The sequence below is a fragment of the Osmerus mordax genome, chromosome 8, assembly GCF_038355195.1.
Source record: "Osmerus mordax isolate fOsmMor3 chromosome 8, fOsmMor3.pri, whole genome shotgun sequence".
In the NCBI taxonomy this organism is placed as follows: Eukaryota; Metazoa; Chordata; class Actinopteri; order Osmeriformes; family Osmeridae; genus Osmerus; species Osmerus mordax.
The window spans coordinates 16563333-16577153 of NC_090057.1; the positions used below are offsets into that span (position 1 = coordinate 16563333).

General features: G+C 45.4%; 1 long non-coding RNA gene across 1 annotated transcript; it reads right to left on the bottom strand.

Moving 5' to 3' along the window:
* Positions 1-11677: 11677 nt before the first annotated feature.
* LOC136947957 (uncharacterized) lies at positions 11678-12180 on the bottom strand. Its single transcript, XR_010877033.1, has 3 exons — positions 12130-12180; positions 11954-11983; positions 11678-11847 (listed from the first exon to the last, which is right to left on the bottom strand). It is a non-coding gene; the product is annotated as an uncharacterized lncRNA (long non-coding RNA).
* Positions 12181-13821: the final 1641 nt, after the last annotated feature.

A 13821-nucleotide genomic window follows, 5' to 3' on the forward strand; every position in this document is an offset into this window, starting at 1 on the left:
AATTCCCTGGGGTCTCATGCCATACCTTCAGATAGCGATGACACCCTCTCCATCCGTATTTTGTGGGCACCACCAGTAGTCGATCAGGCCTGGCCTTGGTGCACACATAACATCCACTCATGTCATTCATCCGCCCTGTGTAAGGGGCCCACTGATACCACTGGTTCGTTAAAGCTTGGGAATACAGGTGTCCGTGGTCTGGCACCACCACAGGGGAGGGGACTGTTGGGTCTACTCCTATAGGATGTATCTCTATCCCATACATATGCCCATGCTGGTCTGTCCACTGTGGCCCGAACCTTACTTGTATCTCCCATAACTTGACCCTCATCTCCTCTGTCATCCTTTCTATGGTGAGCGTACACTGTGACTCCCCCCACCCCTCACCACTAGCTGTTAACCCACAAATCCTATCCCTACCGGCTGTGACAGTTACCGCACGACGCAGTGAGGTGTCTGCTGGGTCCGCCACTGGGACACCTCGGAACATGCAGAGCCCCCTTTCGGGAGCCTGCCTTCTTACCCTAACTCCAGCCGGTACGGGTTCAGCGGGTCTGGGGGGTAATGGTAACTCACAGTAGTCATCTCTCCCTACCTCTCCCTGAGCCTGAGGTATGTCATGGGGCCAATAATACAACGCCTCCTTCCTGCTCAACCATGGCTTCAACTCTAGGTTTATCATACACTTTTCTTCATAACATCCTATTTCTCCCTTTACCACTATAGCCCTTCCGGTCTCCATCAGTGGCACACACATAGGATATTGTACAGAGGCCGACCATCGCCAGGTATCAAACAAAGTTCTGAGGGTGAGGAATGTAATTCCTTCCAGCGACCGAGTGTACGTTGCCAAAACCTCACACACTCGATTCTGGGGCTGGCTATCTATCAGCAGGAGAATAACAGATGTAATGCAGTTTTCCAGATGGTAATACTCTACCGGCCGTTTCCTGGCCTGTACTGCTGCTACTGGCCCTTCCCCAAACAACTGATCCGCCTCATAACGGTTGGCCGGTCTCTCCACTCCGTCCCTAGTTTTGTACACTGTCGCCTCAATCACTTCCCAATCCTTTCTTTCCTCCTCTTGGTCCACCCAATTTCCTCCTTTCACTACTTGCGAACACCTTCTCTCCTCACAGGCCACAGTGATATCCAGACTGAAACTGACCAAGCCTTCAAATGGTAGGTTTTAAAGTTACATTCAATTACTTTTACTGGTTGGCATTAGAAATTACTTTAGTTATACATTCATAGAAACATTGCTGTGCATTCCTTCTTCCACTACAATCCCCTGGCTCTCACTAACCTCCACCTCCTCCTCCAGCCACAACGTGGTAAGAGAAGAGTCAGGCTGTATGGAAGTTGATGGCCAGGAACTCAAGAGGTTGAGTCTCTGCTCTCCCGGCTGGCCTGGTAGTTCCTCCGGGCACCAGCTCGAGTGAGCCATTCGTTGACCTTGAAGGGGGACTAGTCACTAGTCATCAGGCAGTTGTTTCTTTAGCCTGCATGGCTTCCAGCAGTTGCATTGCCTAGTCTGCTGGCAGAGACTGATGGTGTCTCTGACTATGCCTCGACCCTCCAGCACAGAGATTTTCCAGAATCAGTGCAAATCTGGTTCCTCCCACTTGGTCCTCCTATCAACTTATAAGTCTGGGATTTTTTAAACACTTGGAATAAACAGTCATATTGTTTTTCCTTTCCCCAATAGTGGCTGCTTTTGACTTATTATTGTTTAAATTCATTTTTTACTTAACAAATCCTAATTTCATTTCCCTTATAATATACCTTCTTATAATATACCTCCCCCCTTGCGCCCTGGCCTAGCAATGCGCACTGAGGATTATAAGAGACAATAAATCAACAATTAATCCCTAACAATTAATCCTACATAATCTCTCCAAACATTGTCAGGTCCTCTGACCGCCCCCCTCTCACCCCATAACTCAGCTATGGTTGCTGATTCATGACTCTCAGCAGAGTAACCTCAGCCGTCAACTCTACACCTGTCATCATGACAGCTGCCTATTTTGCCCTCTCCTCTGCCATCCTGTTACCAATAGTTTCTAAAACGTTATCTTTTTGTGTGCCTTGCACCTCACCATAGCTATTTTGTGGTAACATCATGGCCAAGATTAGAGAAATATCCTAGGCATGGTGTTGTATGGGGGATCCACTAGTTTATATAAATCCCTGGTTTCCCAGAGGGATCCAAACATCTGACACACCCCGTAGGTATGGCAGAATCTGTAAATATAGCTCCTATTTTACCTTGGGCCAATTTCCATGTTTCAGTTAGTGTTAGCAGCTCCGCCGACTGAACTGACCACTGTTGAGAACATGGTTCAAACATTATCGCGATCGGTACCCTATTTACATGCATCTGCACCACTGCATAGCCAGCTTCCAGCCTCTCCGATTCTCTGTAACAGGAACCATTTATAAACAACATTTAATCAACACAGGCAAGCGGTTCTACGCTCAGGTCGGATCTTCATTTAGCATACTCTGCAACCTGTGTTTCACAATCATGAGGCTCATCCTCATGCGGACATGGTATGCTGTCTGCTGGATTTTCAGTGGTGCATACTCTTATCACTACATCAGGATACCTCAACATAACGAAGTATGCTTTAATGCTCGGTTCGGTCAGTACAAGTTTCACCCCTCTCGATCAGGCCTGCCAATTGATGTGTATGCGTCATTATCCCATGCCCCATAATGATGACAATGGCTCTCTCAGACATTTAATTGAGAAAGCCTTCAACTGCTACCCACCCCTGATATCATAGTGGGAACCTCCTCTCTACTCTGACAATACTACAGATTAGTGAGCTACGGGTTGTTTCCTACCCCCCTCCCCTGATACCTGGGTGAACATAGCAGTGGCATAGTGACGGCGGCTTAATACATACAAATGGTAGAGTTGGGTGTAGTCGGGTACGGTCACTGAAGGTGCCTGGTGTACGAATGCCTCCTCGCCCTCGCCAGTCCAGGTCTGCTTGGCCGACAGCAGGATAATGCCGGCTTCCATGATCGTGTCCCATCGTGGTGCTACGATGCTCTGGTGCCAGTTCTAAGTCTTCTTGCCAGGTGCTCCTTCGGTTTTTGTCAGTATTGCACTTCCTTTAGGGAGGTTTCGTGTTTATTTATAAACTCAGATTACAGATCTTCGGGGCCCTGTCCTATCATGACTGAGCCCACAATAAGCATGTCCATCCATCCATCATCTTCCGCTTGTCCGGGGGTCGGGTCGCGGTGGCAGCAACCTAAGCAGGGAGGCCCAGACTTTCCTCTCCCCTGCCACTTCCACCAGCTCTTCCTGGGGGACCCCGAGGCGTTCCCAGGCCAGCCGAGAGACATAGTCCCTCCAGCGTGTCCTGGGTCTTCCCCGGGGCCTCCTCCCAGTGGTATGTCAATAAGCATGTCGATATACATAATATACATAGGGAGTCAGGTGGCTGAGCGGTGAGGGAATTGGGCTAGTAATCCGAAGGTTGCCAGTTCGATTCCCGGTCATGCCAACTGACGTTGTGTCCTTGGGCAAGGCACTTCACCCTACTTGCCTCGGGGGAATGTCCCTGTACTTACTGTAAGTCGCTCTGGATAAGAGCGTCTGCTAAATGACTAAATGTAATGTAAATGTACATAAGAATGGTGTTGGACAAAGTACTTTGGTCATCGCGGTACAGTAGCAAACTAGGTTTGTTGATTGGATACTACTGTCTCAAGTGCATCTGAGGGAGCTTTCTCACTTCACTTCTGTCCTTTTCCAACATCTCTGCATCATGCTCTCTGAACTTTTCTATTGCATGGACCACATGATCAGAGAATTCAGCAAAAGTCATTGATGTCAGACCCACTACCTCATCCAGTCGCCCTTTCACCTGGGCTGGGAGCTTGTTGATCACACTCCGCCTGAACATGGCTCTCTGGAGTGCATCCTTCTCCGGGCTGTCTCCCAGCTCAGTCCTCCATATCTTCAGGGTTTTTAGCAATGTGAGCTAAGGGAGTTTCAGAGTCTCCCAGGAGCTCTCCTGTGAGGAGCTCAAGTTTCACCTGAGTGGGGAACTTGTTCCTAAGATGCTGCCACAGTCCCGGACGGTAGGCGTTAAACAGATCCCCATCCTGTGACTGTGTGAGGGTCAGCCGGTGGAGTGGGCTCCCCTCGAGCATCATCTCCCTCATCTCCCCCACTCCTAAGCTCCTGCTCAAGATGGCCTTGATGTCACCAACGGCCAGCAGGTGGCCCACAGTCTCTTCCTCGAACGCATGGATCCACCTCCCTGCTCCCTCCCAGAGGTCAGGAATTCGGTCCATCAATCCAATCATGTCCATGGCTGCCCAGGGAATGTAGCACAGGGTCATGCCTCTGACCAGGATTGGCACTTGATACTGGGCTGGTGGACTGACATTTCTCCATGGCCTCTGACCTCTGGCTTCCTCTTCATCAGTACTGGAGTCTTCTGTATGGTCACTTCCTAACTCATTCCCTTGAACCCCCCCTTCTGCATGACAGTCTTTTTAGTGCGGGGGGCGTTCAGCTTCTTTCAGCTCAGCTCTGACATGAGCATAAGGTCCCTTACTAACCCTCACTGGTCTGTCATCATTATCAAAGTTACTGGGCGTGGCATCTTCTATGTCAGAGACAGCAATTTCTCTGATCTTACCACTGAACTTGACAACTTTTGTCTCTACCCCCCGTACGACCATCTGCGGCCCTTTGGGGGTATGGGAGTAGGTAATGTCTTAGGGTCCTGGAGACTCTCTCGACAGGCCTTGGCGGCGGCTCTGTAGTTCGTTCCTTCGTTGAGGTAAAGAGCAAGAATACCTAGCTCCTCCTCCTTCTTTCTCCGTCGTCTCACAGCTCCTCCTTTCCCAGGGCGGTTCTCAATGAGGACCTTCAGGTACTCGCAGAGACTCACGTCGAAAGTGCCACCGTCAAGCCAGGAAAGGGCCATGTCACGGGTCCTCTTTCTCCATTTCTGGCTCTGGACGGAGATTCGCTCCTTCAGCAGTGGATTTTTGGCCTTGAGCACCTGGTCAGCAGTGGATTTGGCATTGGCTGTGGCTGGCACTGTGGGCAGACCCTTCTTGGCACGGGCGTGGACTGGCATGGTTCAGGTGGGCACCCGCAGACCTCCCCTGGGCGTGGTGATCTAGGTTTAGACAGAGACAACATGATTATCTAGAACTCTCACCTAGTATCTCCTTACATGGTGATTGTTCAGTCTCCCTACTTTATCACGTGATGTGGTGGGGGAAATGCTTTATGTTCAAATGCTAAAGGTTTATCACGTTCCTTTCATCATACCTGTTTCTCAGGGGATCTATCTAGTCACCTCATGTAGGTAACTTCTTTATCCATCTTGGTGTCCTATCTGATCACTTCAGTTGAGTGATCTCATCTTTATCTACAGGCTTGGACTGATTGCTCAATTTATCAGTATGCGTGCAGTGTATATCAGTCCCCCTCAGTTGGCACAGTCCGATCAAGAATAACAGGGAAACAAAGCCATTTGAACACATTTCAATCTTTATTACTTTCCTTATTTAAGCTAAACCATCTTTAGTGACAATATTGATTTCATTAAAACCACCTGTACGATCCATTTCTCCCACTCTTCACCTACAACTCGGAAAGAACGAGAGAGAGAGAAAGAGAGAGAAACAAAGAGAGAAGCCAGGATGCACTCCACTTCCTGCGGAGCACCCAATCATGCCTCATTTCCTTAATTCGTGATCGGTGGGCCATCCCTGACAAACAGAAATTGTTATTATTATTAAATGCTCAAACATTTATTTTATCTAACAGTTTTATCCTCTGCTAGCTTACATGCCTCCGTAAGTGCAATCAACTCCCCATTGAGCTGAGCACGGTTGGCTACAGGGGCCCGCCTTCAACGGGGTGGCTTCCATACCTTCCTGCATCTGTACCAGTGCATACCCAGCTCTTAGCCTGTCCACCTCTCTATTACAAGAACCATCCATAAACAAGGTTACTTCCAGACAGGTGAGCGGCTCCGCACTTATCTCAGCACAGATCTCAACTTTACACACTCCGCCACCTGCATCTCACAATCATGAGGCTCTCCCTCATGCGGAAGAGGTGTGCTATCGGCCAAGTTCACAGTGGTACATGCAGCTATTGTTACATCGGGGTACTGCAACAGTACCGAATATGCCCTGATTCTCTGTTCTGTGAGTCACCAATTTTATTTCAGAGGAGCATATGCCGGATGCAACAATCAGGCTGGGTGTTCATCTTAAACACTTGTGATTTGCCTCCATTTTCTTGTTTTGCTCTCTGGGGACCTTTCAACAAACAGAAAGGATACTATTCTTTGCTCTTAGGCAAACATGCAGTTTATTTATCTTCAAACCCATATTCATTCATACAGATATATCTAATGACGTTCATTAACTGGGGCACCTTCATTAGGTCTTAAAGCAAAGACAATGTTACTTTTGTTTATTAGTTCCACCTGACATTCTTTTTTTTAAATGACCCCATATCTAATCTATATTTGAACATCAACACATTATTCCTAAATTCACATGTTAACTGTCCTATTAGGTACCTCCCCAGGCCTCAGTTCAGTACCCTCTAGAACACCCCCATGTTCCTCTTTTTAGACTACACCGTGTTGACATTCTTCCCTTACACTATCACTAATTCAGCCTTAATGCTATACCTATTGCTAAGTTTTTCTCAAATCATTCCTCATGCACAGTCAGTAGTATACATGGGTTTCTTTTCAACTTCACTTTTTCAGTTCTTACTTCCTTATGCAATTTAAACAATCACAACATTTTACATGTTACTTGGTTATTACTACAATAACAAAAATCCCACACAATTTTCACATACATCAATAGCATCGTGCATCCATGTAGTAGCAGACAACTTCCTATTGTTCAAACAGTCTGTTAGTCATTCATCATGCGATTACTCATTCATTCATACAGCCATGGGCGGCGCTAGGGAGGGGCTAGCAGGTGCTTCAGCGCCCCCAAGAAAGACAAAAGCACCCCGATAGCACCCCCTAAAATATTGCTCATTTAGTAATAGTATTCAGGCCCGGAGTGGCCATCGGGAGAATTCCCGGTCTGCCCGCTCTGCCGCTCATAAATTGTGCCAGCAGATCGCCTGCTTTGTCTTAATTTTTTCACACACCGAATAAAACGATTTGTGTTAAGTTTGTTACTGTGTGACTGATAAGTAAGCTAATAGGCTACACTAGGTTCTAATCTAAATAAACGTATGATCAGACCGTGCATTAAAAAATGCAGTTTTCAGTTGTCGCGCATGCTCTCTTTCTCAAACACAGGTGCGTGTACCAAGACAACCCTAAACCATCATTTATTGTTGTGGAGGGAATTTGCAAGATTAAGATGTCAAAATAATAAAATGGATGGGAAAAAGATGCCAGGAGGAACTGAAAAAGACAGGTAAAAAAAGAAAGATCTGTCACTTCAGAAATCTAGGTTCCTGCAAGGGTGGGAAAATGTTTTCTCAAACGCCCCAAATCTTTCAGGTAAAATTTGGGTTGTAATTTCGAGAAAATATAACAATGAGTCCAACGTAATGTTTATATTACATAAAGCTCAAAAACCTATTTTGCACTGAAATTAATGCAAAATATCTCGCTTGCGTGCTCGCATTAATGTGAAGTTCCGATTTCAGCTCACATCAAAACCTTGACTAGGTCCTAAATTTGGGTTAAGCCCCAAATGTTAAACATATGCCTCGGCCCCTGGTGGGGATGGGCTGGTTTTGGCCATTACACTCACGGGCTGAAAATGGGTCCCACTCTGGCCCTGATAGTATTTATATAATATATATAACATATATATAATTGCGCAGCTCCCCGGAACTTAGCCCATAGCTCAAGCTGTGGCTACTGTCAACAATCAACCCATCACTGGTTCTCAGACTCCAGGAAAGGACCATGTGACTGGTTGATTTGAGCTACTGTTGAGTTAGACTGCCCGACTGAAGATATCAGTATTTAGGCAATACTCATTATTGAGCTCACTCTGTGGGTTGTCTCACAGTCTTATGGACCCAAAACAAAACCCCACCTTCAAATAGAAAATACTTCCAGTACTACCAAATGGAAGTTACCGAGATTCTTCTTTATGAAAAGACTATCTTCTCTCATCCCTCTGAAGTTATAACTTCCGAAAGAAGGCCCGACTCCTCCCCCAGGATTGTCCAACTGCCAATTCATGCTATAGCCAGCCCCCTCCTCGGAGTTCCTTGCGACCTGCAGGGATGAGCGCATAAGAGAAATACAGTATGCTTGAACAAAACATGAGCTTGTGTGTGGGATCTGACCAGAACCTCCTGGCACGTCCCCGACCACACAATTCCTAGTCACTCATCCTAAAATGCTCTTTTAGCACATGCAATATACCCCTTCTTTTATAACCCCTAATTTTATTACTTACGAGCTGGGCACCTTAATCAGTTTGTTTTACCAAACTCAGAGCTAGCTTATTCTTAACATCAACACACTCCTCTTAAAGTCCCATTCAGACTGTATATCTGTTCATAATTTTCAATATTTCCTGAGCCATGGTCACGAGCCATGGTCATTCTGATGACCTATTTATCATGAGGTTTTAGTCGGTTACTCCTGAAGCCTCGACTTCTACTCTCCTAACTTTTTAGCAGCTCTCTTGTCTCAAATTCCCAGGGATCGGAATGTTCCAAAACAACATGACAGCCAGCCTTTTGTAATGTATGCTCCCTCTGAGACAGAATGTGAGTTGAACTTAAGAGTGTAAAACAAAAGAAAAAACTCAGCATGTTCTTCTCCTGTTTGGCCCATGCTTCTAAACCAGCAGCAGAGGAGCTCAGGGAGAATTGCCCATGTGGTTTAGAGTTGGCTCTCCGGTGCTACGCACCGAGTCAACGCCTTCTCATACTGGGTCACCTCAGGTGGGTTTGTTCGGGGAATCTAGACCAGTCCGATAGTAGCTGCACCATAGGGGTACATGATGACCCGATGGGTTTAGCTCCAGTGTTGTCCCGTTGCCTCCCCTCGAACCACCTTACCACCATCAGCACCCATCCAGACCCCCGACCCACAAGTGGCAGCCCAGCCCTCGTGGTGCAAAACTCTTTCATTAAAGGTACCAATCCGCCAGCATCCTAGGTCCATACAGAGACTGACCAAGCCGGAAAGTGTCTGCCATCGGTTGGGTTACCGAATGGTCAAACCCCCCTTTGACAAAGTCACGTCTCATCTGAACCATGTGTTTTGGACCAGACCTTCATGAAACCTCGCTCAGCTCCGTCAAAAAGGAAAAAAGGAAAAAGTGAGAGAAAAGGATGTGTGTGTGTGTGAAAAAAGAACATGAGCCGGCCGATCCGTGTAAATGTGTGTGTGTGTTCAACAAATAGAATGCCTCAGCTGTCGTTGTTTCGGAACATTATTTCCACCAGTTCTTCTTAAAAAACACATTATCTTCACATTATCTTCAAGCTAAATGCTGCTAAGCTCCGCTTAGCCTTAATACCAGGAAGCGGAGACGGAAACACAAGGGGGGTGCCGACGTCTGGCGCACATGGGGCAGTACACACAAAACAACAGTACATCACCCTCACCGTAGCTTCTCTCCTAACTTCCTGTCTGTCCAAACTTTCCTGCAAGAGACACACGCTCTCTCCAGCTCCGTTAAGAGACGGAGAGACGGCGCCTCCTCTCAGGACAGAGAACTTTTACGACACCTACGGCAACGGCTTCTCTCAAGAGACACATTTCTCTCCGCCCTTTAAATACATCAATACAACTTTTTACACATAACTCACAAGTTTCTAGCTAAATTTACAGCTCGGTTTTCCGCATCCAGAAAACCTTTTGGATATCCGCGCCTGTGAAAGCTCGTCTTTCACATCTGTCACCATTGTTCTTTAAATAACTCTTTTTACTTCATTCATCATCAAATTCAGACATAACTATGATTTTTAGCTTATCTCACACGTTCTAGTAACGTAATTTTACTCAAGGCTTCTCCTCCGTAGTTCCTCTACTTGGGCCAAAACCAGACAGATCTTACCACTGACGCCTGACTATACAGAGATCATAGTCCAGCGCGCCAGTTCCTAGCTCCCTCAGCATCTCGGCAGATCATTCTGCCCAGACTGGTCGCTACTCTCCCTACCTCCCAGAGCTTCATCTGGGGTCAAAGCCTGTCTAAGATGGTCTTTGAAAGAACTTAGAGGTCCATACTTTGACGAAAGACCACATTCTCCACTCATTTTCTTCATTAATCGTGTCACTGCTTTTACTTCAATAATAGCAATAGATAAGATAACTTATCAGTTTCTTGTTGAAGTAGTTGCAATCACGTCGGGGTCACCACTTGTTGGGGAAATCAAGACGTCCGTAGAAGGTAGTAGAAAAAGGAGTCAAAGACAAAATATCTTTCAACAGCTCAAGGCAGCTTGTAACCGTAACGTAATCTTGTGATGTTTCCAGTCCGTAACCGCGACCTCCTAGCAACGTAATGTTCTGACGTTGCCAGTCCGTAACCGCGACCTCCTAGTAACGTAATTTTGTGACGTTGCCAGTCCGTAACTGCAACGTTAATTAAGTGTTGGGGAAATCAAGACGTCCGTAGAAGGTAGTAGAAAAAGGAGTCGAAGACAAACTATCTTTCAACAGCTCAAGGCAGCTTGATGGTTTATTTTGGCAAGGCAATAGCGCATTCACAAGACATACAAAAAAGACAAAGACCAATGCCCCAAAACAAATGTTTTATAGGCTAAATGAGAATAATCCCCCGCCCTGGATGATATGACGGCACTATCTCAGAAAGTCCCTAGATTTCCTAGTATTCTAACTTCCTCCCCCCATCTTTACATTTTAGGCACTGTTTTGGCTAGTAAAGATGTTGATGAACTTCTCCAAAGCTGAATCCCCCATCTTTCAAGTACTCCTCCTCTAATGTCCCATTCTGTCCTTGGATCCCATCATAACAGACTCTGCTTCTCTTCTCTATCACTCCTAATTCGGGCCTGGTTCAGCAACAACTGATCACTATTGGCAATGACAGTGGTCTCATGAGATAAGAGCTCTTAGTAACTTCGCCTACTCTTTACCCCGTCTCATTCCCTCGTCCTTTCTTGACAGGCCCTCTTGAGCCTAACGACCCCACCATACGCTGTTATGCAATAACGGCCTATGTTTCTAAGGATACCATTTCCTTTCTCATACTTAGTTTTGCCAAATCAAGTCCCCCACCAGACATCCTCTTTGGTTTGGAGAAAACCAATTTCAAGCGGAGTTTATCAGCTGCGCAGTGATTTTCACCTACGCAGTTAGGAGTCAGCCATTTTAGGCCCCAGAACCTAGCCTGGGGTAACCTTCTCTAGTTTGCCTTGCCACCCCATAATCAATCTCCCACGACATAAGTAACCTATATTTCTCAATTCTACTGCTTATATTGGGGCGGTTCATATGCAGACCTCATTTGCTCCAAATGCTACTTGTTCTTGTATAATAGGCTACATGGTAGCCAACTTTAAGAGGACTATGTTTGTGTGATGTGTAGCCTAACTCAAGCTAATCATAAACGAGGCAGCATTTCCATGTATTGTCCATGACCATGTCATTTTATTTCAAACAAAGTGCCAAACAGTGAATTAAAATCTTCTGCCAGTCCCCGCTACATGTCCTGTCTCCTCAAGGTCTTGGAGTTCAGCCTGTGTTTGGGCCACCTGTAGGTCCATCACTGGCACCTCTTCAGTGTGTCTGCCCTGTCGTCGCCTGAATAGGAGAGCCTCTCGCTGGTTCTCCTCCAATGTCTCCATCTTCCGGAGCATAACCTGTAATGTGTCTGTAATTACGGACAAGTAAAACGAGTTTACAAGAGTTTGCATGATTGGCATACACTGTGGTTCTTCTAGATTAGCTGTAACATTGATGTAAATAACAAATGTTACCTTGAATGGTCTTTGCCCAAGATGGTACAGCTGAATGGGGTATACAAAGCATTAGTATGACAACATTTGTTGTTTTGAGAAATGTTTCCCCCCACGATCAGAACAACTTAGGTATGCCTTACAATGAGTTGGCAATGGTTTGAGTATTTTTTTGAGTGTCTTATATTAGCACTTGCCTGGCTGCCAGCTGTTTTTCTGGGCCCCCAATGGGTTCTCCTCCACCAGACCAGAGTTGACACGTAGGGGTATGGCATTTGGTGATGCAAAAGTCATGCTTTTGCTTCAAAACATAGCCTTTAGGGTTGCCATGGCTCATACAATTATTGTAACTGTTATAAACGGTCATTCATCACTTTACCATCATTTCCCAGGGACACAGTGCTAGGCCGTGTGACGGTGGTAGGATAATCTGTACAGAAATGAAAGTGGAATGTAGTTTATGTACATAGTATTAGCATATTGATATTAAAACGAATAAACTTAATCCAAAAACAGATGTCATGTACAACTTGGAAGAATTAGTGACATGATACTCTTATAGATTTAAAGTAGACTTACCCAATTTTCTTTAAAGGTCCAGCATTGGGCTACAATCCCAACCAGTCCTCCACGACATTATACATCCTGTTATCAAGAGAAGAGATAAGTCAAGCGCTTTTACAGTAAATTGTTATCGCATCGGTGTAAACAGTATTCCTCAAAAAATTTAACATACTCATTTCTTAAAGAATGGCCGTGAAAACCTTTTTCTCTAATGGGAATTCTAATTGCACCTCTGTGCTAGCTATAATACTTAGGAGTAATATAGATAGCAAAGCATTTCGTAACTCACTCAATTAATTTAAGGTGATTTTGAATTAGACGGCTCAAACATACTCCTTACTAAGGAGCGACAATGCAGTTTTTTATAACGCCATATTGCTGTGCATGCCATGACCGACTGTGATCAAAACGTGATCAGCCATGCTAGCTCCACAGTCTCTGAAAATTCAGGGCTAAATAAACCATTTTGGAACAAGGTTTTCTAACAGTTCTGAACGTTTATTTTCACAGATTCTTTTGTGGGTGATTTGTGAGACGCTAAACTTTGATATCATATATGCATTTTCACAATTTCAACGTAACTTTCTGGAGGGTTTAACCTATTAGCCTACCTCTAGCTAGCGAAATCCTAACGTAAACAACGTGAATCTGATAGCAGATAAACAGGCTAAATGGTCTACATTTCAAACCTATACGTAATAGGATGCCCCATTCAATTTCTGCAAATACATTTATATATTAAAGAATATATTGTGCTTATTAAAGTTATGCATTGTGCTTATTAAAGTTCTGTCTTATGAAGTGTGCTGAGGCTTAAACATTGTAAACATTGTGTCTCACACAGGGTGTGGGAAGAAGGCTGTACTTTGTGTCTTAATCTCTCCATTTCAGAAGCAACCTTGAAACCGGGCTGAGATGGCAAACCGATGAGGTGGGATGTGTCGGCAAGAACAACTCCCTGATGCACGAGAGAACAAGCTCAACCCTCTTTTCATCTTTCTGTTTTAATTGCACTGTATAATATCTGCTGGGGAGGGAAAAAGAGCCAGTTGGACGCTCTGTACTTGTTGATTTCCAACTGCTGCATTAAAGCTGATATTATCGGACCTCTGCGACTTCAGACCACTCTTTCTAGAACACAGACTTGTGTCATTGAATACCATCATTACATTACATTTACATTTAGTCATTTAGCAGACCCTCTTATCCAGAGCGACTTACAGTAAGTACAGGGACATTCTCCCCGAGGCAAGTAGGGTGAAGTGCCTTGCCCAAGGAGACAACGTCATTTGCACGGCCGGGAATCGAACTGGCAACCTTCAAAT